Below are 24179 nucleotides of genomic sequence, written 5' to 3' on the forward strand. Positions count from 1 at the left end.
CCTTGAGCTCACCCCAGCCTGGCCCATACTTCCTAGCAGACCATGCAGCATGGTGGGGCCTGGAGTTGCAGCATTTGACGCCTCTTCCCACAGGACTTGACATCAGCATTTCCCCAGGGATACAGGCTCTGCCCTGGGCCCGGACAACCCTGAACACTTACGGTGTGGAAAGTGACTGATGGCCCAGAGCCACTGAGCTTGTTTCCTTGGAGATCACAGTAGTCCAGGAGGTGGTCTCCAGCTGTGTCTTTTGGCTGTTCTGAGTGACCCTGTGGTGTGCAGAGTTCTGACTCCTCCTCCCGCATGTGCTGGCAATGTGGTGGGGACACAGAGAGACAGCCTCGCTGGAGCCCAGTCTCTTCACCTGTCTCTCAGGGTTATGGGTTTGAGGAGGAATCTGGTAAAAATAAGTCTTATTTATATAGGGGCTGAGGATGTGGTTCAGACGGTAGAGTACATACACCCAAACCTGGGTTTGCTCTCCAGCGGTGCATGAACTCAGTGGGGTAGCATCCACCTGCAGTGCCAACATTCAGAAGGTAGGGGCAGAAGGATCAGAATTTCAAGGTTATCCTGGACTTCATAGTGAGTTTGCCTGCCAGCCTGGCCTACATGAAATGCTGTCTCAAAAAAAAACAAAAACAAAAACAAAAAAGACTTGTGGACAGTCATGTAGTCATGTGTTGCCTAAAAGAGGGATGAGGGACTGTGAATAACTTCGGAGTATCGGAGTATGACCACCACAAATCTAGCTTCCCTGAGCCAGACCTCAGTCTCCCCTGGAACTTGATTTGTCCTCCAGGTTAGCCCAGGCCTTGACCTTCAGCCTTCAGACACGTGTTCTTCTCAAAGTAGGTGCTTGTGTGAGCAGTTCTTGGCTCTTGGGGTGTTCGGCAGAGATGCTTTCATGTGGCCGGAGAGAAGAGAGATTTGGAGTTAAGTTAGAGGGTGCTCTTGAAGGGCATCTCAAATGCCAAGTGCTGAGAGGTCTCTGACCTGTGGGTGCCCGGGAGACCTGCCGCTTGTGTTACAGACCAATTACTCCTCCTGCCTCTTAGAATCACTGCTGCTGGAGCTCAATGGGGCCTCTGGGAGCCTGTCACCATCTGCCAGTCAGGAGCGGTTTAATCCTCACGGCCTCCAGATTGACATAGCATGTCACCACGTTGCAGGGGCAGAGCTAGGGCAGAGATGGATGGTCATGGTGTGAGGTGTGAGCCTGCTCGGGGCCTGGACACTGTTGTTTCGAGCTGCCTCGAGAGCATGCTGGGCAACAGATTCAGCCTACCTGCCAGGATGCCTTTGGCTAGCAAGTTCTTGGCTAAGCCCATTGTTCCACTCTGGGTCAGGCCGACCTGGGCCTTGCTGTATGGGACGAGACCCAGGAGGCAGCTGCAACAGCTGCTGCCATGTGCCAGGGCTCCGTACCCATGGATTTGGTGCCATGGCAGCCATACTTGGCAAGGGGTGGACAGGGCTCTGTGGTTCCTTTTGAATGTGGCCATTTAGGAGAAACTGGTGGGTGTGAGAAATGGGACTGGGGAAAAGAGCAATACGCTTTGGAGGAGAGGTGACCGAAAAGGCCACATTCTTTATTCCAGGGAGGGCAAATCTGTAATAACCAAGAACAGTGCATTCTGGCCTGGTCCACAGCTGTAGCTTAGACAAGGGTCCTTAGACATGGTGCTCTCGGCTCAGGAATAGCAAGTATAGCAGGGACCCAGCAGGCTTACGGGACAGGAAAGCCCCCAAAGCAGGGGAGATGCAGGTGAGGAAGGCAGGCAGAGACTAAGGGGTGTGAGCGCAGCCTTCTCAGGGTCCAGGGGTCCCAGGATAAAGGCACTTGTGCCTGAGTTCTGCTTGGAAAACCCAAGGCGTTGCCCCTAGCTGCCATTCTGGGAGAACCGAATGAACCATGACATTCAAGGCGCTTGGCATAGGCACTTAGTAAACGGTGAGGAAAGAGCACTCACCTGGGTGCCGGGAGTCAAACTGTAGCAGGGCCTCGTGCTTGCACAGAAAGCCCTTTGCTGGCAGAGTCTTTCCATGGCTAGGGCTTTCCCAGCAGTCTTGTGACTTCCTCAGCAACCCTTGAGGGTGGGATTTGCATCCAGAGCATGGACAGGCACTGAACTGAGCTGTTTAGAGTTGCTTTGCCCTACCCAGGGCCTGGCTGTTCCCTACAGTAGCCAGCACTGCTCCAAAAAGACTACAACACTCCTCCTCTACTGTCTTACCTGTCAACTGCTGTGACCGAATGCAAATGCAGAGGAAAAGATTTGTCTGGATTATAAATCAGGATCACAGTCTGTAACTGAGGGATGTTAAGACAGGATGTAAGGCAGGAACTCAAGGCAGGAACCTAAATCAGAGACCACAGAGAATGTTGCTTACTAACTTGCTCCTCACAGCTTCCTTAGCCTTTTTTCTTATAGAATCCAGGATCACCTGCCCTGGGGTGCTACCGTGTGGGTTGGGCCCTCCAACATCAATCACCAATTAAGAAAATGTCCTACAGGCTTATCCATAGGCCATTTTCTCAGACAAAGGTCTCTCTTTCCAGGCGACCCTGGCTTGTGTCAAGATGGCAAAAAAGGATCAAGGTGACAAAAAACTAACCAGCGGTTCACCTCCTTCCAGAACTCATCTTCTGAATCAGAGGCCTGCTCCTCACCTTCTCAGCTAGGCTTCAGTCTCCAGGAGAGACCATCCTACCCTCCAGCTCACTCACTAGCAAAGATGGCCTTTTATCTTTGACTCTGGGGGAAGTAATACATTCATCTTCAGAGCCCGCTGTTAGCCACAGTAGTTAGTCCATCAGCCTTTCCCTCAAAGACAGGTACCCTTGGAATGTGCACCCTAGATGATTTTTTTTACATCAGCAGATTTACAGAACTAATGTGGCTTGCTTGGGCAGTAGTGCGAGCGGGGTGTTTGAGTGTGCGCAGGCTTTGTAATAACCACCAGGATAACACCGACCGTTCCCTCTCTGCCAGATGCAAAAGGCTCTCAGTGAGCTGAGATGGCTAGTCCCCCGTAAAGGTTTGGGGTGCCTCTAGTGTGCTGTCAGTGTAACCCTGGGTGTGGATCTGGTGTGCCCTTGTGTGCCCTGTCTCCACCATCTCTGTGCAGGGATCTCTTGGGTGCCTTTGTTTGTAAAACTCAACAAAACCAAACACCTTTGTGAGCCACCCCAGCCTGCCTTGGAGCACTTGACTAGGAAGGATCTGGAAAGCCTTGGGAGGCAGGTTCCCCCCCACACACCCAAAGGTAAATTCTAGGAGGATGAAGGCTGCAGAGGACTCAGGGAGACAGCTGGCTGGTGGCCAATTCACCTTGTAAAAAGAATCCCTGGTGCCTGTGGAGCCAAGATGAAACAATTCTTTGGAATTAACCAAGCTAATTTTGACGAGCAAACATTTTGCTACAATGAAAGTTTTTATTGTAGCATATAAAAGTCAAAACAACACCCAGTCCCCTTGGGGGAGAGAGGCGGCAGGAAGAAGAAAAGCAGGCGAGCGCCCAGGCTCTAACTAATCATTATGAAATCAAAAGTGCTCAGATCCACCAAATTAAATGCACCTAAAAATACCCAGAGAGGAGCCTGAAGGGGACCCTGGAACCTGAAAGAATCCGTAGCTCTCCAGCACAACCCATTGTGTTCCAGGAAAGAAGGCCAAGAGAAAGCTTCTGAGACATTATGTCCTTAGGAGCTGTTGCCTGGCTCTCATCAGAACCTAGACTGCAAGCTGTTAGGCTTCCAACGTGGACGCTTCCAGACAAGCACTAAACATTTCTTAAGCCGGCATCAAAGGCCCAGCCCTATCAAGAACACAGGCATGTCAGGTGGTAGTAGCACATGCCTTTAGGCAGGTGGATCTCTGTGAGTTCGAGGCTAGCCTGGTCCACAGAGTGAGTCCCAGGTCAGCCAGGGCTGGCACACAAAGAAACTCTGTCTCGAAAAAGAAAAAACAAAAACAAAAACACAGGTGTCCGTCACCACAGTATCACACCATCACACCTAGGGTCACAGCAAACATCTGGAAAAGGGGTGGGGTCCCAGCACTGCTGCTGGATAGAGCTACAGATGTGGGCAGAGTTCCAGCACCACTGCTGGACAGAGCTACAGATGGGGAGTCCCAGAGTCCTGCCTTGCATTCAGGCTTACCATGGGATCCAGAAGAGCTCTCAGCAATCCCTTGGTGCCCTCCTCTGAAAGAGCAGTGTATGACCTGTGAGGCCATGTGGCCAGGGAAGACCAGTCAAATTGAAGGGTCGTTTGGAAAGTCGGCTGAAGGCGCTGTGAAGGTGATTCCATTTGAGGACGGCCTGAGTCTCCTCGGCCGTCATCCCTTGACTGCGCTCAGGTCCCAGGCCCTGTGAATGAGTGGCCACCTACACTCAGGTGAAAAACTCAACTCTTCTCAACCCGAGAGACCTTAGGCCACGCTGTTTAACTCCTCTGAGTCTCAGTTTTCTCATGCATACAAGTAGGGATCACTTTAAGGTTGCAGCAGAGGGTGTCCCTTGCAGGAAGCTTATAAGAGGGGCCTTCAAGGATGTGTCCCGGGGTAGAGTACTCACGTAGCATGTACAAGACCCTGGGTTTGAGTCTTTCCTCAGGAAGGAGGGTACACTGCCAAGGAAAACAAAGGGAAGGGATGGGAGAGAAGGGGAGGAGAAAGAAAGAGCAGGGAATGGTGGTACTCAGTTCTGGGAAATGGAGGCAGAAGGGTCAGGAATTCAAGGTCATCTTTGGCTACACAGTGGGTTTGAAGCTAGCCTATCTCAAGAATAACAATGAGGAATAAAAGGAAGGAGGAGGAAAAAAGAAAAAAAGACAGGCAAATGTAAGTTGATCCAGCTCAAGCCAGGCATGGTGGAATGTTGAAATAAGGAGCGGCGGGGCTGCGTCCCCAACACCCCAGCCTCTTGGCTAGCTCATGCCCGAAATAACAACACACAAACTGTATTCATTTAAAGAACTGCTTGGCCCATGAACTCTAGCCCTTACAGGCTAATTCTTGCACCTGGACTAGCCCATTTCTAATGATGTGTGTAAGCACCCCAAGGTGCGCTTACTGGGAAGATTCTAGCCTCCGTCCATCGTGGATCTGAGCTTCATGCGTCTGCCTCAGAGTGCAGAGCTATCGCGTCTACCCGGGAGAGCTGAGCATGGCGTCTCTGCTCCAGCAGAGCTGTCCGGTCTCTCCGGAAGCAGAGCAGAGTCTGACCTCACTTCCTCTTCCGCCCAGAATTCTATTCTGTTTACTCCTCCCATCTATGTTCCAGCCATGAGGCCAAGCAGCTGGTTTATTATAACTTAACCAATGAAATCAACAGATTGATATATGACACTCCCACATCAGTGGAACACACTTGTATGGATTAGGGTAGAGGCAGAAGGATTCCTGCCACAAATGCAGTCTGGACTGCACAGTGAGTTAGAGGCTAGCCTGGGCTATGACGTTTGATCCTGTCTCAAAAGAGGAAGTAGAAAAGGAAGGAGGAAGGAAGGAAGGGAGAGGAGGAAAGAAGGAAGGAAGGAAGGAAGGAAGGAAGGAAGGAAGGAAGGAAGGAGGGAGGGAAGAAGGAAGGAAGTAAGGAAGGAAGGAGGGAGGGAGGGAAGAAGGAAGGAAGGAAGGAAGGAAAGAAAGAAGGAAGGAAGGAAAGAAGGAAGGAAGGAAGGAAAGAAGGAAGGAAGGAAGGAAAGAAGGAAGGAAGGAAGGAAAGAAGGAAGGAAGGAAGGAAAGAAGGAAGGAAGGAAGGAAGGAAAGAAGGAAGGAAAGAAGGAAGGAAGGAAGCTTTTGAAGCCTTCAAGGATTCTTGCACAAGTGCCTTCCCCTCCCCCTCAGTAACTGCTGGGCAAGTGTGAGCTGTTGGTATTTCTACCCTCTCCCGCTCACCATCCTTCTGGCTTTCCAGATGATCTCTCGGTGGTAAGGAGACTTCTCTGTGGTCCTCAAGCCAGTGCAAGGCAGAGTTAGAGCCTAAGTCTGCCGACTCTGCCCTGCCCTCTCCTCGGAGTGTGCTCTATCCAGCCTAGAGAGAGGCAGGGAGGATGCTGGGAGAGAGCATGCGAGCGGCTTGCAGGAGAGCCTCAGCAAAGCTGTAAATAACAATAACAGCTGCTTGCTTTAACATTTGTAATTTCAATCCTTAGCTGACTCCACAAGGCAACTGTTCTCTCCATTTTACTTGTGCCACCGTCGTGTACAGGGAGGCTTAGGAGATTTGCCACATCCGTTGAACTGATTTCAGATCTGTCAGGCTCCAGAGCCTGGGTCCTTCCCATGGGCCGAGATATCGTGAGTTAAACTGTCCTTGAACTTACAGCCCTTCTGGATCCTGAACTGGTTATTTCTAGGTTCCCATGGACTCTTAATCAGTGACCCAAGTCCTGTGGTCCAGAAGGTCTCAGGGCAGCCAGCTGCACCCTCCCTTTGAAGGGTCTGCTTTAGCATGGCCTTTCCCTCCTAGCTCACATCTCCTCCTGCTGCTGACTCACTACAGAGCCCACTGTGAGGATAAACTGAGCAGCACAGGGGAAGGCCCAGAGTGTACCATGGAAACCAAGATTATTGGTCACTGGCTCTCTGACTCGGAAGGCCGGGTAGAATAGAGGGGACAATAAGGCCTAGCAGATCAGTGAAGGCGATGTGCTGGAGAATTCCTTGACTCATGCAAGGAAGGTGATGATCTTTTGCTTGGATGCTTCATTCCTGGGCACACGCTCCAGCTTCTCTGTGGAGTCTGGGCAGGTATGGCCTGCCACTCACCCCAGGGGGAAACCAGGGCTTACCAGCACTCACGATTACACGGCTTCCAAGGGTTCTTGGAAGGGAGTTCTACCTCTTCGTTTAGGTGCATCCTATATACATAATGTCCCTGGAGGGGAAGGCTTGGCTGGGCTCAGTGGCTGGAAGCAGCCGTGTTCCTTCCTGTTTCTGCTGCAAACCAGGCCAAAGCCGGCTGGACCTAGACTTTTGCAGCAGGTGAGAAAACAAAGAACCTATGTTAACCAGTCGTGAACATGCCAGGCTCTGTGCCCCTTTTCCAGACTTAGATATTGAGGTATAGACAGACACAGGACTGTGGAGTCTTGGTCTGATCTTGGACCTCTGAATGTTATATAAGTCATTCACCCTCTTGCCCTTCTCGCTAAAGTGAGGGGACTGGGCTGTCAAGATGGCTCAGTGGGTAACAGTACTTGCCACCAAGGCCGATGACTTGGGACCCACAAAGTAGAAAGAAAAATCAACTCCTACAAATTGTCCTCTGACCTTCACATGCCTGCCTTGGCTTGTGTGTGCCTCTTGATCAATCAATATCAATTAATCAATCAATGTAATTAAAAAAGTAAGGACTAAGATCTGCAACCTTTGTTAACCCTGCTGTATGCCGTGCTCCTAGCTTCTTTCACGTGTGCAGTGGCACACAGGGAGATGTAGAAACACAGACAACATTTCCTGTGTCCCGTGTGCTCCAAGCTTACCACAAGATGGACATTTCAGAACTGATCTCAGTGTTTGCCAACTCTGGCTTCACGGTGGAGCTTCTGGGGGCTTTAAAAGTTCCCTAATCTTGGCCACATCCCAGGCCCACCAATCTTGTGGGCTAGCTCCAACCATCAGCATTGGTGAACACCTCCAGAAGCCTCTAGCAGGTAGCAAAGGCCAATGCTCCCATTTCATTTCTCTACCCACCAAAGAGCCCTAACAGTGAGTTACAGAGGCAACAGAATCCAGGGGTCCAGCCGCAGCTGGCCTCTCTCCAACTTGCCCAATAATAATCCCTTGGTCCTAATATTCCCTCATAAAGAGCAGGGTTGTGCCACCGTGAGTTAAAATTCTTCCATTACTTTGGAAAGAGCTGAGCAAAATGACCCTTTCCATTAAGACACTGGGCAGGGGGAAATGTCTCAGACCCTTCAGAAGAAAGCTACTCACAGGGCTATGTGTGGGATCTCCCGGGGGTACAAGCAGTAGGCTAGCCTGGAAGTCAGAAGACCAGGAAAAGCCTCAGGTCTGGCCTTGAGAGGGTGGGGCCTCTTGCCTGTAACCTCTCAGCTCACCTAGTTTCCCATGTGAAACACATGTGGTTGGTCTGGGGCAGAGTTTCACAGGGGCTAAGGCGTGGCGTGTGAGAGAATAGCTTCATGGCTGGTCTCATTTCCGCACGTGTTGTCAGCATTTTGCTTGTCCTCCGTGGCCTCCCTGGATGGCTGTGCTTGGGCAGCTGAGCTGCCAGGAGGCACAGGATGAAGGGACAGCCTCGTGCTTGCTCACTGGGGGCAGGCAGGGCCAAGGGCATCGAGTGGATGACATTAAACCCCTCCATGCAGCTGGTCAACCCATCTATTAAGCAGTCGCAGTAACTAAAGTCCCATCTGTCATCACAGGGATGCCCTTCGGGCCGGGACTTCAGTGAGTCATGGCGAGAGGTGCGGGAAATGGGGAGGAAATGGCATGGTTGTGAGCATTTTCTGTGTACTAATAAGTTCCTGGGGCATTTTTCACACATTACTGCACCCAACCTCAGACTCAGGATCATCTCTGCAAGCTAACGGAAGAGAATGTCCACTGGAGAAAATGAGTTAAAATCTGTCCCGGGCACCTGGCGATCACAGCAAGCTGGGTGAGAGCTAGAAGTTCGGGCTCTTCAGTTCATGCCCCGCCCCCACCATGGCAGCCCTCCTTCCCATGCAACCCAGCCATCCATGCTACAGGCAGCCTCTGGCTCAGCCCAGTAAGAGCTAGTTATATGGTCTCTAGGGTACCAACCTGGCTCCTGGCCTGCTGCTCCCTGCCCCTCCCAGCTGCCTGGGGTGTTTGAGAACATCTGAAGTCAATAGGCTTCAACAAGAAGGTTCAAAGGGAGATGGAGATCAAAGGCAGAGGAGGTCAAAGGAGCCATAGTTAGATCACCCTGGGATTAAAGTGGGGAGCTGCTCTCCCTCAGGCAGAAGCCTTCAGGAGGCCGGCCTGGTGCCTCCAGAGTAGCTCTGGCTTGGAATCCCAGCCTCGGTTGACTCCTGTTGGGGCAGAGGGAGGGGCATAAATTGATGGCAACCTAGGAGGAGCAAGGTCAGGGGTGGGGTAGAGTGGGGGATGGGGGGGGTAAAGAACAGGAAAAGAACAGGCCTGCCACCACATAAAAACCAAACAGCCAAAGACAGAACCACAGACGCTAAGTGGGCCAGTGTTTCATAGAAAAGAGTAACAAAAAGGAGGAAGAGAAAGACAAGGAGGAGGGGCAAGGGGAAATGGGAGGAATACAGTAGTCCCAAAGCTAGCCACAGGGATCTCCAGCTGGTAGCCAGGGTGTCTTCCCTTGCTTCAGGGCAGAGGTTGGTAACAATCCTCTAAACAGCCTGGAGGATCTCTGAGAAGTTGAGTTTTCATTCTGCAGCCTCTAAGTGATAGAAGCCCCATCTTTTCTCCAGAGCTCAAGAAAGACAAGCCCCTCTTAGCCTACAGTGGCTGGGGGTTTCAGAGTTTTCTCTGGTTGGCCTGCTATCTCTCTTAGCCTATGTGAACAGTGCTTGTAAGACCGGCACCAGGCTCCCCTTCCTTCTTCAAGAAGCCAGGGGTCTTAGCCCTCAGGGATCTCTTTAGGCTACTCTCATGATAGTGACTGAGTATCTGTGTCCAAAAATTTAGGCAAATAAATTTTTGGCGTGTACATAGAAGACTCTCATTAGGTCCTGGAACAGACTGCTTGGATTCTTTTTTTTCCATGTCAAGGTTTCTCTGTGTTGCTTTGGAGCCTGTCCTAGAACCAGCTCTTGTAGACCAAGCTGGCCATGAACTCACAAAGATCCACCTGAGTCTGCTTCCCAAGTTCTGGGATTAAGGTATACGCCACTACCATCCGGCTTGCTTGGATTCTTATAAGGCTTGTTACCTTAGTGTGAGCCCCCCTCTTGGCCTGTAGTCTGGAAAGCAGGGAAGAGAACAAGGAAGGGAAATGCAAACCACTCAGGCTTGACCTGAGTCAGCCCCACCTAACCCCAGCCCTTATCTGGCGTCTCCCCAGGGTCCCAGCTGAGCAGCAGGGTGCACACTGCACCTTGCTAACCTGGCCTGGGTCTGAGAACCCCAACCTGGCCCCATCTGCTCTCTCACTTCTCCTTCTTGGTGGCTGGGCATCTGCTGAGCACCCCACGTCCTTGTCCTCACCTCAGCCAGGCACACCCTCTTCCTTTCCCCCAAGACTTCCTGCTGGACTGGTCCTCTGAGCCAAAATAAGACCCTTGGTCTCTTCCAGTGGGTGAGAGAATGGGAGCCCCTTCCTCCCACCCAGAGGGTCAAGGACTGTCCCAATGGTCCCATCCTCAAAACACTACCCCCTAGGCTGGAGCAGATTAAGTGGGTCAGGCAAGGGACAGAAGCTCTGCCAGCTTCCAGCCACAATACTGTCCCCATTGGCTGCAGTTGCAGAAGCAGCAATGAATGATGGGTAAGAGCATCTCTAGGCACAGCAACTGACAGTGTCCAGGCTGACTGAGGAGCTCAGGTGCTCTCTCAGGGCCTAGAGACTTACTGCGGGTCACATAACCAGTGGGTGGTGAAGAGTCACAGCAACGGCTCCTGAGTACTCTGCTCGGCAAGTCAGGGTGCTGGCTGGCTGTGCTGTGTGGTCTTGGGTGAAAGCCATCACATGTCTGAGCCTCAGGCTCCCCATGAAGAAAACGAGGATGTGGACTCTTTGGGTTTGTCACCTCACTTTTGTAACCAACCACCCTTGCAGGAATTGAAGATTCTGAAGAAACTCAGGAGCTGCCTCCTTTCCACCGTCAGACTGGAACTGACAACGGAACTCAAGGCGCCGGGATTTCCCGGGGACTCTCATGCTGGGAGAAGAGAAAGGTTATGTCCTGGGTGCCAGAAAGGGAGAACTTCTTTCCCAGAAAGTGACTTCCCAGAATTCTCATGGCTTGTCAGACCACCTTGCAGGAGAGAATAGGGTCAAGACAATGGTGGGGCTGCACCTAGGCACCAACTGCTTAGCTCTACACCCCGAACCTCCTGTCAGAACCCCAAAGACAGACATGGAACTCCCCTTTGTTCCTCTTCTCAAGTGAATAAATCTCCATTTTCTGCTTCTCACCATTACTCTTCTGTTTGGATTATTGTGGAGCAGTGGTCAAGCCTAGCCTAGAAGGACTGCCAGAACCCAGCCTCGACCCTACCAACTCTGGCAATGTTTCCTGTGCTGGTATTCACAAATTCTGTGGGAAGCATGCCACCATCCCTTGTGGGGACATTGGAAGGATAATGAGTCGAGCCCTAACTGAAGACAGGACTCCATCTGGGGCTGTCTTAGTGTACTTTCCATCACTGTCATAGACACTATGATCCAAAGCATCTTACATACACACTGGACCACAGTCCTTCGAGGGAAGACAAGCCACAAACCTGGAGCAGGGGCTGATGCAGAGACCACTTCCTGGCTGGCTCGCTATGGCTTACTCAGGCTGGCATCTTACACACTCAAAGACCACCTGCCCGTGGGTGGCACCGCCCACAGTGATTTCAACTTTCTCACATCAAACATTAATGAGATACTGTACCGCAGATTTACCTACAGGCCATTCTGAAGAAGGGAATTTCTCAGTTGAGATTTTCTCTCCCCTGGTATATCTAGTTTTGCGTCAAGTTAAAAACAAAACGAAACAAAACTGATGTGATGGGCGTGAGTAGCGGGTCACTTGGGTTTCAGAAGCCAGGGTCCAAGGGACGGGCCTTGGCCAAGGTCTGTCGAGGAGGCTGGGGGTGTCTGGGGGCATCTGGCTATGTGAATTAATCAGGAGCACAGGAGAATTGGAAGGGAGAGAAAGGGAGACGGCAAGAGTTTGAGGTGTGGTTGGCAGTCTGCAAAGACGCTGCCCGCCAGGAGCAGAGAAAGCAATGACTTTCTAGCAATTTCCTTTTGGAGTCCTCTCTTCTAAGTGAGCATCTTTTAATTTATTAAGGCAGAGATTCTAAATCATCCTCCCTCTCTCTGCCCACCTCTGTCCTCCACTGCTGAGATTTCCCGGGACTATAAATTTTGTTTTAATGACAGTTGAGAAAATGAGCAAATCTTTGCTGACACTTTTATCACCTCCAGAATACTTTTAATAAGAGGTTTCAGTAGACTGCATTCCTGGAGGGGGAGGGGAGAGGCCAGCCTGAAGTTCTAGTGACCTAGGAAGACTGCTCTCCTGGTCCAGTCCCAGTTCAACAGCCTGATGCCACCCACGCATGCCCTCACTTCGAGGGAGTCCCCACTAAGGGCCTCTGTTGCCCCAGTGCCAGTCCCCGCCTGTTAACCCACTCAGTTGGTAGCCTTGGGCAGATCCATCCCTCCCCATGTCCCTCTACCTCATCTGTAAAAATCTTGCCTATATGCAAGAGATAATTAGTGCATACCTATTAATAATGATTAAACATAATTAGCCACTGACATTCAGTACCACACCTAGTTCTCAGACCGGCAAATCAGGCCCTTGAACATTTCTCGAGCTGAGAGCATGGCCAGCCTGGCTGGGCTGGAAAGCATGGGGCCAGCCACCTTATCAGTGACTGCCTGGCAGAGCAAGTTGCGGATGGCTCTGTGTGCTCCCTAATCAGGTGTCAGGGAGCTGGCAAGGCTGTGCAGTGCCTACATCAAGCTGCTGCCTTTCAAAGCTCTCAGAGAAGAAGCTAGGGAAGGGAAACACACTGGCCTCAGGGAGGCCAGGAGGGAAGCTGGGCTGCAGCAGCTCGGGGCCCCTGAGGATGGCAGCAGCCACTGATGCCTGGGCCGAAGACTGATTGGAGAGAGTGGTGGGACTTGTCACCACTTAGGGGCTGAGAAGAGCAAAGCCTGGGAGGGACAGGGCATTTAAAAGGATAGCCACAGAAGCTGAGAGCCAGCTAGATAGAAGGCAAGTGAGCATCAAGGTTTGAGAAGGTGCAGTTTCAGGTGTCATAAGAATGACAGCCCCAGGAGGTGTGGGTCGATCAGTGGGTGACCTGTAAAATGGCTATTTTAAAATACAGCAGAGGGACAGACCAATGTCATTTTCTTTAAGAAACACACGTTTGTATGTTTGTGCACGTGTGTAATGACAGAACCAGGGAGGACAAAGCAGAAGGATTGAGAACCCAAGCTTGCCTGGGCTACAAAGTAGGATCCTGTCTCAAAAAGCCAAGGGCCAGAGATGTAGCCTGGTGGTAGAGTGCCCAGCATGCATAATGTCTGGGATTCAGTCCATCCCCAACTCTGTGAAAATGTTTAGACATACTGTTGAGGACTTTTTTAGGTGGTGGGGGCCTGGGGGTCACCCACTGACTGACCCACACCTTTTAGGCTTGCCATTCTTGTGGTAGCCATCGAAAAAAGAGGACTGTATGTTTGCTAAGGCAATCTCTGTGCTCAGAGCTCCTGACATTCACCGAACACTACTGTGTGCACACCATGCTTGCCGCTTTTCAGCACTGGTGCATTTATAGAGGTCAGTGTAGGGGCATGGCTGTGGGTGGCAGTTAGCCTGTCTCTTATCTTTCTTGTTGGAGGGAATCCTGAGAGCCATGGCTGAAAGGGAACACCAGGTGTGATGGTACACACTTGTAATCCCAGCACTGGGGAGGTAGAGACGGGTGGAGCCTTGGAGTTTGTGGGTCAGCTAGCCCATCCTCTCTGGGGAGCTCAAGGCCAGTGAGAGACAGTGTCTCAAAACATCACAGCACCTGAGAAATGGCAGCTGATATTGTCCACTGACCTCCACATGCCTCCACACAAACATGCATATGCAACCCCTGGATTTGTGTCTGTGCACACATACATGAATATGCATGCACACACATACATGAGCACAAGTAGAGGCCCAGAGAGGCTGATGAGCTTTGCTAGGACTCTACTGAAGCAGCCTCCATTCAAGGTGTGAATACAGTAACTTTGCTTCAGGGCCCGCAAACTCCAGTCCTCAGAGAGCTGAGTCCTTTCTCTCTTTGACCCAGCAGGGGAAGGAACATCAGGTGATCCTGGCCCAGAAGCAGAGCCAGCATCAAAGAACAGCACTACAGAGCAAGGCTCTGTTTGGGGAGAGGCTGCTTTTCACTACGTTTCCCTCAGCATGTCCAGAAAGGCCTGGGCACCAGAGTGAGAACTGGGATGGAGGAGGGCAGTGTTACCACGCCATGTCTGAGGGCCATAAGCAAGTGGCTGCCCGGCTGAAGTCTAGTGTCACTGAGGATTTCAATCTCAGAAGGCCAGGGCTTCCCACACTCAGCTCCTGGCCCAGATTCGGCCCTCATTCTGTAATTGGTAGCTATTATTGTTATTATGGCTATAACTATAGATCATTAATTTACAGTTTAAAAATGCTTCACCTATTTCATTTTGCACCATTCTTTTATTGAAAAATTAAATTTTTATGGGGAATTCTCCTAATTGGCTGAATTCGGTGTTATCCCTGCTTCTTGCAGGCTGGCTACACCCGTAAGCAGCGCCAGGCAGGACTTCTCTCTGGCGGTGTCCTCCAAGGCCTCCTGTCCTTGTCTTTGTCATGCCGACTTAGTGCTAGGCGCTGCCCTGTTGGGCTCTGCAGACATCATCTTCCATTCTGACCACACCCCCATGGACAGTGTGAGTAGAGGGCCTGCCAGAAGTCACCAAACTGGGTTTCAGAGCTGAGTTTGTCTGTCACAAAGGTCCATGGCCCAGATGGCAGATCTGGAGTATAGGGGATCTGCAATGGAGCTGGCCTTGTAAACAGAAAGAGCAACCAGCTAGTGGCCATCCCCAGAACAACAGGGTCCCAGTGATGCTTCCCACAGCCAGTGTTAGAGACCCTGGAAGAAGCGTCAATCAGAGGGATGGATGGCAACTATGCCCATCAAGTGTCCCCCTCCATGGAGTTCCTATGCATTTGTCTCCTTGGCTCCTGTTGCTGACTTCTCTGCTCTGTGTCCTGCTAAGGGACCAGATGCACAGCAGGGAAGGGAGTCACAGTAGTCCCTTGCTCCTGCCCTGGCTCTGGAGTTTGCAGAGCCCTTTCTCATTTGCTTCGTGTCTGAGTGATTCAGGGGTAGCATCCTTTGTGCATTGGAACACATGCTTGAGCGGTGCCTTTCTTAGATCCAGATCTCTGTGGACCTTGAACAAGTCACTTTGCTTCTCTGAAACCATTTTCCTTAGCCAAGGACTGGGGAGGATGCTTTCTACACAGGTGTTGTATGAGGGTTTCCTGGTACCAGGCATCTGCACACACACTTGGTTATAGCCAACATTAAATCCAGTTAACTCCCATAAAACGCATGAACGAACAGAAAACACCGATACATAACCATGCTTTCATAAATCAATGTTAAGCATGTCTACACCTAAGGTAGCTAATCGGATCTCTATTAGGCCAAATTCCTTGCATTCTATTTGGTTTTATTGGGTACCTGGGCTCAGCCAAAGACCAGGCTGTCTGCTCAGCACTCCACCCAAAGCACGTGAACGTGCCGCCGTGTAGCGGATTCTCAATGCGTCTTTGCCATTGAATCTATGATCTCGTTTGATGTTCAGGCTTTACACCAGTCTTTGAAGTAAATGGCATTATCATCCCTACCCACAGATGAGGAACAGAAGGGTCGAAGAGGAGAGACGAGCAGAGCCATGAGGCTAAGCTTGATGTGCTTAGAGTTCAGATTTGGGTTCCTGGCTCACCACACTACTGTAAGCCTGAACTGTCCTTCTAGGGACCCATCTTTCCCTGATTAGATGGTCAGAAGCTGCATCCTAAGCTTGAAACTCTGAACATACTTTCTCCAATAAGCAGATTGGAGGCAGTAGTCTGGGGCTGGGCTTTGGGTCTCTGGGGAGCAGACATGAACGGTGCCATAAATGCACAAGGTGGGTAGATGACTAAGGATCACAGAAAGAACTGTACCCACCATAACGATATCCCTAGGTGGCAAGAGAAAATAGGTAACAGCGTGCAGTTTCTGTACCCATACTTCAGGAAGGAGCTCAGTTAATGTGTATGTGTGTGTCCTCCTGTACCTATGTCTTAGAAGGAAGTGAACGTAACTTCGGTGAGCTACGGGGAGAGCATGAGAGCTGCTGCTACGTCTCTGTGGGGCAGAGAGGGAGCCTAGAGGCTTTGCAGAGAGGAGCCTAATAGCAGCTTTCAAGGCCTGCTCTGGGCATGCAGCTTTCCTCGTGAAGCAATGTGGTGGTGGTGGGCTTTCTTCAGGGCTCCAACAAGTCTCCTGGGAACAGAGGCCATTAATTCAGCTCCAGCTGCCCTGAGCACCTAGTAGGCCCCACACTGACTTATCTACTCCCCATGGTCTGGGATTTCGAATTTCCCAAATAACCTGGCATGCGCTGTAACTACCCATACCCACACCCTCCTAGACTTTGAAACTGTCTCCCTGTGATACCCATTTGAATTCACCACAAATGCCCATGGATCAAAGTGGTGCAGTGTATTTTGAGGAGCAATGGCAAGAAAAAAGTCGGTATGTGTTCAATACGGTGGTGATTTTTCCCCCCAGATATTTCCAACCCCCAGTTGGCTAATCGAAATTCATTGACCCAGAGAGCTGTTGGGACCTGTTATTCTTTCTAGGCCACAGGGGGCTGAAAGTTCCTGTTGAAAATCACCTGCCTCATGAGAAAAGAATTTCAACTCTAGACCCGGTAACTCTGAGTCCAGTGCTTGGGCAACTTCCTTTCATCTGGATATTGTCGGGAGGAAACCATGCTGTTGACCTCTGCCCTGCAACAGGCCTTCCTGAATACTGCATCAGAAGGCCTTGGTGATGCCCAGGGAGAAAGCAGGAGTGGACTGGAGCTCTCTGAACAGAGGTCTCACTCCGTGGAGGAAAAGCATGAAGGAGGTTGAGGGTTGGTTTCAGTCCTCGGGTCTGGGTCATGGTGTCATTTCTGACGCATGCCAAGGAGGCAGACACACAGAGGACCCACATACGCATGTGTGCAAGGCTCAGTGGAGAAGTCTGAGAGTGTCGCTTTCTGACCCCAGCCGAGTGTAAGCAGCCCTTGGAATGATTTGTTTCAGGTCACGTGAAGAAGAGCAGCAAGGCGCTCCAGAGACCCTGCCAGCTGCCTACCTCCTTCCACAGCATCTAAGCTGAATGAGCACAGAAGCTGGGGCTGATTTCCCAGGGCCGGCCTTTGCTCTGCCTGTGAAGCACTGTGCAGCTGAGAACTATGGACTAACCTCTCTTGTCTCCTAGGCTCTCCCCAAGGCCAAGATCACCACGGTTCCCACTTTCATAGACTCGTGCCCATCCGTGAGGCCTCAACACTGTGTAGCTGTGGTTATTGCTCTCCAGAGCCCGGCTCAGATGTCCTGAATCCTTCAACACAGCATAGGAGGTCCTGATAAAAACCATCTGGCGCCTGTGCCGAGTCTATGCTGTGGACTGTGTACGCAGCCACACATGAGTTCATGCCAGGGCGTTGTCCTAGAGCATGCCAGAGTGGCACAAAAGAGGACCATGCCCACTTCCCCCATTTCTGAGTCCTAGGAGACTGCAATCCTGGAACTCTTCCCAGCCACGGAGTTTGGCGAAGGCATTGTGGTCCCGAGCTCTTTCTTTCAACCCTTTTCAAGTGCTGAAAGTAACAAACATGGCTGTCGTTGTTCAGACAGAAAGAGTTGGGGCTAAATGGCTTGCTCTGGGCACTACAGCTGGGAGAGATAAGGTCAGAGGCTGCTCCCCGCCTCTGCAGATCTGCAGCTGGTTCCTCTGTAGCCTTTCCTGCTGTCAGGCCCCTGAGGCCAAAGAGCCTGTGTCTGGTCCTTCACACCAAGCACACTCCAGGCCCCGAGTCTTTGCCTGTTCAAGCTCTTGTGGGTGAATGAAAACCCACACTAGATGGGGTATTCTCTGCTTGAGTGGTCAAGCAACGGCTTAAAGAGAATTGAAGAAAGAACTTGAAGGTACCAACAAATGAGCCCCGCACCCCACCATCTGTACCCCAGACCCAGCCTAGCTGATGTGGGTCTGTTTCTGTCTGAGAAGGAGTAGTCTGATGAGGGGCCTACCTCCCACAGCCCCTTCCTTGATGCTGCCTGCAGGTTTGGTGAGGCCACATGGATCCTGATGGAATCAGGAGACCAGGACAGTTGGGGCTTCTATTCCAAGAAACCTTGTTGCCAGTGGACTCTGGAGAAATGGGCTCCTCCCCACTTTATGAGGACAGCTGGGTGCCCAGGAGAGACCTTCAAAAGTCCCTGCTGGGGCTCCTTTCCAGAGTCATCACTCTGCCAACTCCAGGGAGATTGATGCCTGGAATCAAACCACAGCTCACTGACGCCCCCCTCTTGCTCCTCCATAGAAAAGATACCCCAACAAACAGGCTTCCCTTCTGCAGAGGAAGAAGTCCTATGAGGGGGCCTCCCCAGGGGACACAGAAAGTGTGAACTGTCCCCAGCCTACCTACCATCTGGGGACATGGAGGTGATGGGAACAAGGTGAAATTTCAGAGGTTTCTGGTTCAGCGCAGGAAAGCCAATGCTGTTGTTAGCTGGACTTACAAATCTTGCACCTTACTGTTCCCCCGAGTCTGCTTTTCCTGCCTGGTGTCACCTGTTGTCGCCAGCCCCACAATTCATCCTTCCAAGCACATTAATCCAGTGGTTGCTGCCCACCCTCAGAGTTTCATTACTGGGACACAGCATTCATCTCATACCATTTGCCTAATAAGCCCCGCCCTCTCTTTCCAGCTGATTAGCATATGGTGGACCCTTGGCCACCTCTGAGAGGAGCCCCTGAATGGGCCCTGAGCTAGAATAGTCTTTCCTTCCTTTGCTGCCTACCCAATGCCCCTCCCTTTCTTTCCCCATGAAAAATGACCCTGTGATTCCATTAAGTTCCCTAGCAATGGAGAACATTCTGGAGAAATTGATTGTGACTCTGTTAATGACTGCTGGGTCAGGTGTTTATGTAGCAGGGGACAGTATAAACTGTCCTGTTTGCAGTCCCCAGGAGGGCAGAGGAGGAAGGAGGTAAGGTGATGAACGGCGGACCTGAGGAGGACGAAGTGGTTTCCGCAGGCCCCGAGGGTGGAGCTTGTTAGTACAGTCACCCTGTGCATTTGTTTCTTGGGAAGGAAGTCTCCACCCCCCAGTAGAGCCTGCAAGGACTGTGACCATTCTCCTCCTTCCTTTGAAGTCTTACTCTTGGGTGACAGGGTCTCAACCTCGCTTCCTGCCTCTGCTCCACCCTCCTATCACCAGCAGACAGAGTAGAATGTTCAGTACAAACTTCAAAGACTGACCCCGCTTTCTGTGGCCACGTGTCTGGGGTGCAGGTTTTCCATCTACAGGGAGCAAGCCTTGGCACACTTCCTGTCTCACTTGGCAGCTGTAGGCTGACCCCTTGTGTTTTTTGCCCATGCTTGCCCAGGATTGTCCCCTTTGCTTTTTCTCTGCCCGTAGACCTCAAGAGGACAGCACAGAGCACAGGACAGGGTAAGCCCTACCAAACCCAGGTGGTAACGACTGCTCAGCTCCAACCAGCCAGCAGAGATGGAGAAGGACCGGGCTAGTCATGGGATGCAATCCTCCCCCAAAGTGAAAAGGCCTGCTGGGGTTTCTGGGGAAATGTGTCTCGACAAGAAGGGACTCTTGCTGGTGGCCCTGTGCATTGCTGGGTGAGTATGTGATGTTTGGGGCTACAGCAATCATCTTCCAGGTAGGAAGATCGTTAGCTGGGGACTGAGGATGGCAGAGGAAAACAGCCGAAGGTCACTGGCAGCATCCTGAACCAGCCGAGGCGGAATCCTCTGGCCCATCATTCTTCTGAGCTGATCTGGTCTGGATAAGGACAGGTGGATTTGGTGAACTGTTCTGTTACACATGGTGCCTTTGTGACCCTGTGCAGTGAGGGGGGTCTTTGAGTGACTGGACAGCTTCTTGTAAGGGCCCGCCCTTAGCCTACACAGTGTCCCCCCCCCAACCCCCCGTTAGAGTGTAGATAGACAGGTAACGGGCCGACAGCATAAGAGAAGTGTGGGGGAAGCAGGGGCTGCAGTCGTGATTTGAGTCTCCAGAGGGGAAGAGGTGAGCCGCACCCTAAGGGGTGTGAAGTCTTGCCAAGTGCCTAGTGAGCTGTCAAATCAAACAGGTGTTCGAAACGGCCATCCCAAGCTGCCCTTAAACTTGCTATGGAGCTGAACGGTACCTTGAACTCCTGATCTGTCTGCCTCCACCTCCAAAGTTCTGAGCTTGCAGGCATATGTTTTATGGAGTGCTGGAGATGAAGCCGAGAGGCCTGGTGACGCTTGGAGCCTCCATTGGAGCAGTCCTTGACTTCCAGGACAAGCAACCCACCGCTGTGCGCCCCATCTGCTCTAAGGCTCAGCTCAAGGCAGAGAAGGCTCTGACGATGCTCCGGGGCCTCCATAGAGAATCCTAGGGGCTCAGGTGGGGTCTAAAGCATACTCCAGTAGGGCTGACCTCAAGGGTGGATCAGGCAGATCTGATAGGAATGAGAGGCATTGCTGTGGTACCCAGAAAGGCTTGTTCACGAGTATCTGTGAGATACCCTCTGCTGATGCTCAGAAACACTTGAGGAACCTCCTCCAGGGCTGTGGTTGGACGCTATACAGAGAGAGCTAGACCAGATTACTGCTCTTGAGCCTAGAGGACTTAGCCTGGAGGCCACTCCAGAGGGAAAGCCGATGCTCTCCCAGGTCACTCCCCTCTTCTTCCCAGCTTCGGGGTGGCAGGGGAGGAGTGTTGTTTCCAACACAAAGTGGCCAGCCGAGAGGGACCAGGGAGAGCGTGGCCACCGGGGAACTTTCCCCAGAACTGATTTTTATACAAGGATTAGAAACAGTCATGATATTTTTCTTAATTGATTCTTCTAATTGCCAATCAATACAGCTAATTTGCCCCGTGGTTGGGTTTGCTTAGCTGTGAAGCTATTGGGGGCCCTGCAGGATTGTCTGGAGGTGGGCTTGAGAGCTGTCAAAGCTTCCAGTGAGGGGATGAGACAGACGGCTGGGTGAGGCAGCTGCTTCCTTTTTTTTTTTCTGTCACCTGCCACTTGAGGAAGTCAGGTGAGCAGGGAAAATGGAAACAAAGGGAACCGCTTAGTGGCTGGAAGGTGCTTGGTTTCCAGCTGGCCCTGGGACACAAGTCACCCAGGGTTCTACCCAGCAGCCCCTTCCTCCGGGTTTCTCTCTGGAGCAGCGACATGGTCCAGAAATGCATCTCATCTGGCGCATCCCTGGTATTTCCTGTGTACCTACTGTGTGCAGAACTCCAGACAGGCCTTGAGATTCAACGGTGACGAGCCGTCTGTGACGCCAAGTCCCTGAGAGCCAGTGGTGTTCAGTGAAGGAATCAAATGGGAGTTGGCTGCCAATAGCAAAAATCCACTCAGCTGTGCGCTCAGACACGGGTTAATCACGAGGCCTTTAGTCGCTGTTAGAGTCGTTAAGCGACCGATCTGGGGAAGTGGGCTACACATCAGAAATGTCCTCCGTGGGGCAGTGGCTGATGCTTGGCAGACAAGCAGGAGCCTCCAGCTTGCCTTCCCTGAATTCGGCCTAGTTCTGAATTCAAGTGCCATGTTAGACCTGGGTTGGCAGGACCCAGTGGGAGTCCCAGAGGTATGGGACGAGCCTGTGCTTGCCTGTGTCATTGCCCAGGAGGACATCGGAGGAGATAGCGGAAGTCGGAGAGTGGCAGAGCCTTGGATGCCAATGCTGCCACTGTTGATGCCACTTGCAGAGCTGGTGTCCCATAAGAAGAGCCTCCCAGAGAACACGGAAGGAATTGAGAGACCAAGGGGGGACTACAGCTGTCAGAGTGGGTGGTGAGTCCCTCACTCTGATGCGAATGGGCTCCGGGTCCAAAAGTAGCATCCTACCTGCACTATGTCTCCTGTGCCCCTTCCCTGCCTGTCTCCCACTGGAAAAATGGCCAGTACAGTGACAGCCTGGGGTCTTCCCTCTATTCTCAAGACTCATGCCCAATAAATGGTCGCATTTGTTTTCATAAAGGAGCACAAAAAAGTGAAAATAATTCATGAACCCCTTCCTAACAGTCTGGCTCACCCACCAGCTCCAAGCTCAGGGAGGCAGCTATGTGCTGCTCAGAGAACCACCTAGCCTCATGGCTCTGACCACCGCTCAGTCTTCCTTGCCTTTTTCTAGTAGCCAGAGAAGATGAAAAGACAAAGCCTCTGTGAGGTGAGGACTATGAGAACAGATCGGAAGGGTATGGAGAAAAGATTAAGCGCATCCAAGGAGGAGACTCACTCCAGACACGCACCAGTGCAAAGGCCCTGAGGCAGGAGTTCGCCTGGAATGTCTGAGGAGCAGTGTGGCTGGACCACAGCATGAAGAATGGAGCGGTGGGGCATGCGGTAGAGGAGCAACAGACCTCAGATCCAGGAAGTAGATGCCTTGTATTTTCGGACCTGGGGAGTCTCAAGCAGGAACCTCAGACCAAACTGCCAATTGCAGAGGAGGGAGGCCCACAACGATGGCTGTTTAAAGCCACCTGGGACATGGCTATTTCTCATCTTGAAGTCATAGCTAGCTGATGCCTGGAGAATGGATGCTTTCTAAAGGGGGCGTACGCCCTACCTAAGGATGAGCTGGCGCCTCTCAGTGAACAGAAGGCTGCTAGAATGGGTATCTTGGGGGCAGGGAGGAGAGCTGCTCTCTACCGCTTGAGGCTGGACCCAGTACCTGTAGGTCAGCTGTGGTTCTGGCCTTTTACAAGTGGTGTATCAGGGGTAGCCGAGACCCAGGTGAGCAGACCCATCGCAGGTTGCTGGGCATAGGGTGTGGCTTTGGAATGGCACAGCATGGTGACTCTGCCCTCTCTGTTGCCATGAGCTGCCTCACCTTGAGCAGTTCACTCTACCTCCCTCTGTGGACCTCTGCTTCTCAGTCTGCAGCGGAGTGATAATAAAACCTCTTTCATCTAAGGATTAGATCAGATTATATGCAACAACATCCATGAAGGACTTAACACCAGGCTTGACCCTCAGCAGGCACAGAGGAGGTTTGTTGACTGAGCAAACAGACAAATTGTTTGGAGGAGGGGCCGCTGACAGTGCCGGAGACAAAGGAGCCTTTCATGCGGTGTCCTCTTAAAGTTAGTGAGGTCTCCAAAACTGAAAGAGAGGAAGAGGGAGAGGGAGGGAGAGGGAGAGGGAGAGGGAGAGGGAGAGGGAGAGGGAGAGGGAGAGGGAGGGAGAGAGAGAGGGAGAGAGAGAGAGAGAGAGACAGAGAGAGAGAGAGAGAGAGAGAGAAGAAAGTGACTGGGGATATAGATCAATTGGTAGAGTGCTTGCCCAGTATGTCTGAAGTCCTGGATTCGATTTCCAGCAATGCATAAACCAGGAACATGCCTGTGCTCCCAGCACTTAACAGATGGAGACAGGAATCTCTACATAGTGAGTTTAAGACTGGTGTGGGATATGTAAGATCCTGTCTCAGAGAGGGAGGAGGGAGGGAAGGAGGGAGGGAGAGAGACAGAGAGAGACAGAGACAGAGAGAGAGACAGAGAGAGAGAGAGGCAGATACAAAGAGAAAGAGAAAAAAGAAGAAACAAAACAAAAATAATGGGGCCATTGGGAGCTGTGGGAACTAGATGATTGCTTTATTGCTAGAAACTTCCGTAATGACTGTCCCTAGATGAGAAGGAAAAGCAGGTTGAAATGGGCCTGGCACTGATAACAGGAGGCAGGCCAACCAACAGTTGGCTCTCATATTATTCCTGGGCGATCTGGCGTGCGGTGCAGCATTTAATCTAAAGCAAGTGTTTAGTGGGCTGATAAGCAGAGGCATGCCCCTCCTGCCCTCCCACAACCCAAGCCCCCAAAGAGCAATTATCCTGGCGAGAAGAAGAAAGGAACATACAGAAACAAACCCACCATCCTAGAATGTGGAGCGAGCACTTGATTTCCTGGGATGGCCTTCGATGGCTCAAACTGAGACTGTGGGCATGTCAGCAGGTGACCAGGGTTGGCTGAGCCTCTGCAAAGGCTTCCCTCCACACTGGGGGTGGGGAGTATTCTAATCCTTTACTAACCATGGTTCCTGAGCTCAGCTCCGCTGGTACTGTGGTGTGTGTGTGTGTGTGTGTGTGTGTGTGTGTGTGTGTGTGTGTATAAGTGCACATGAGCATGCCTCAGTGCATGTGCAAAGGTCAGAGCATAACTTGC

Source organism: Alexandromys fortis, unplaced genomic scaffold (genome assembly GCF_014885135.2).
Source record: "Alexandromys fortis isolate MF-2015 unplaced genomic scaffold, M_Fortis_MF-2015_v1.1 scaffold_70, whole genome shotgun sequence".
NCBI lineage: Eukaryota > Metazoa > Chordata > Mammalia > Rodentia > Cricetidae > Alexandromys > Alexandromys fortis.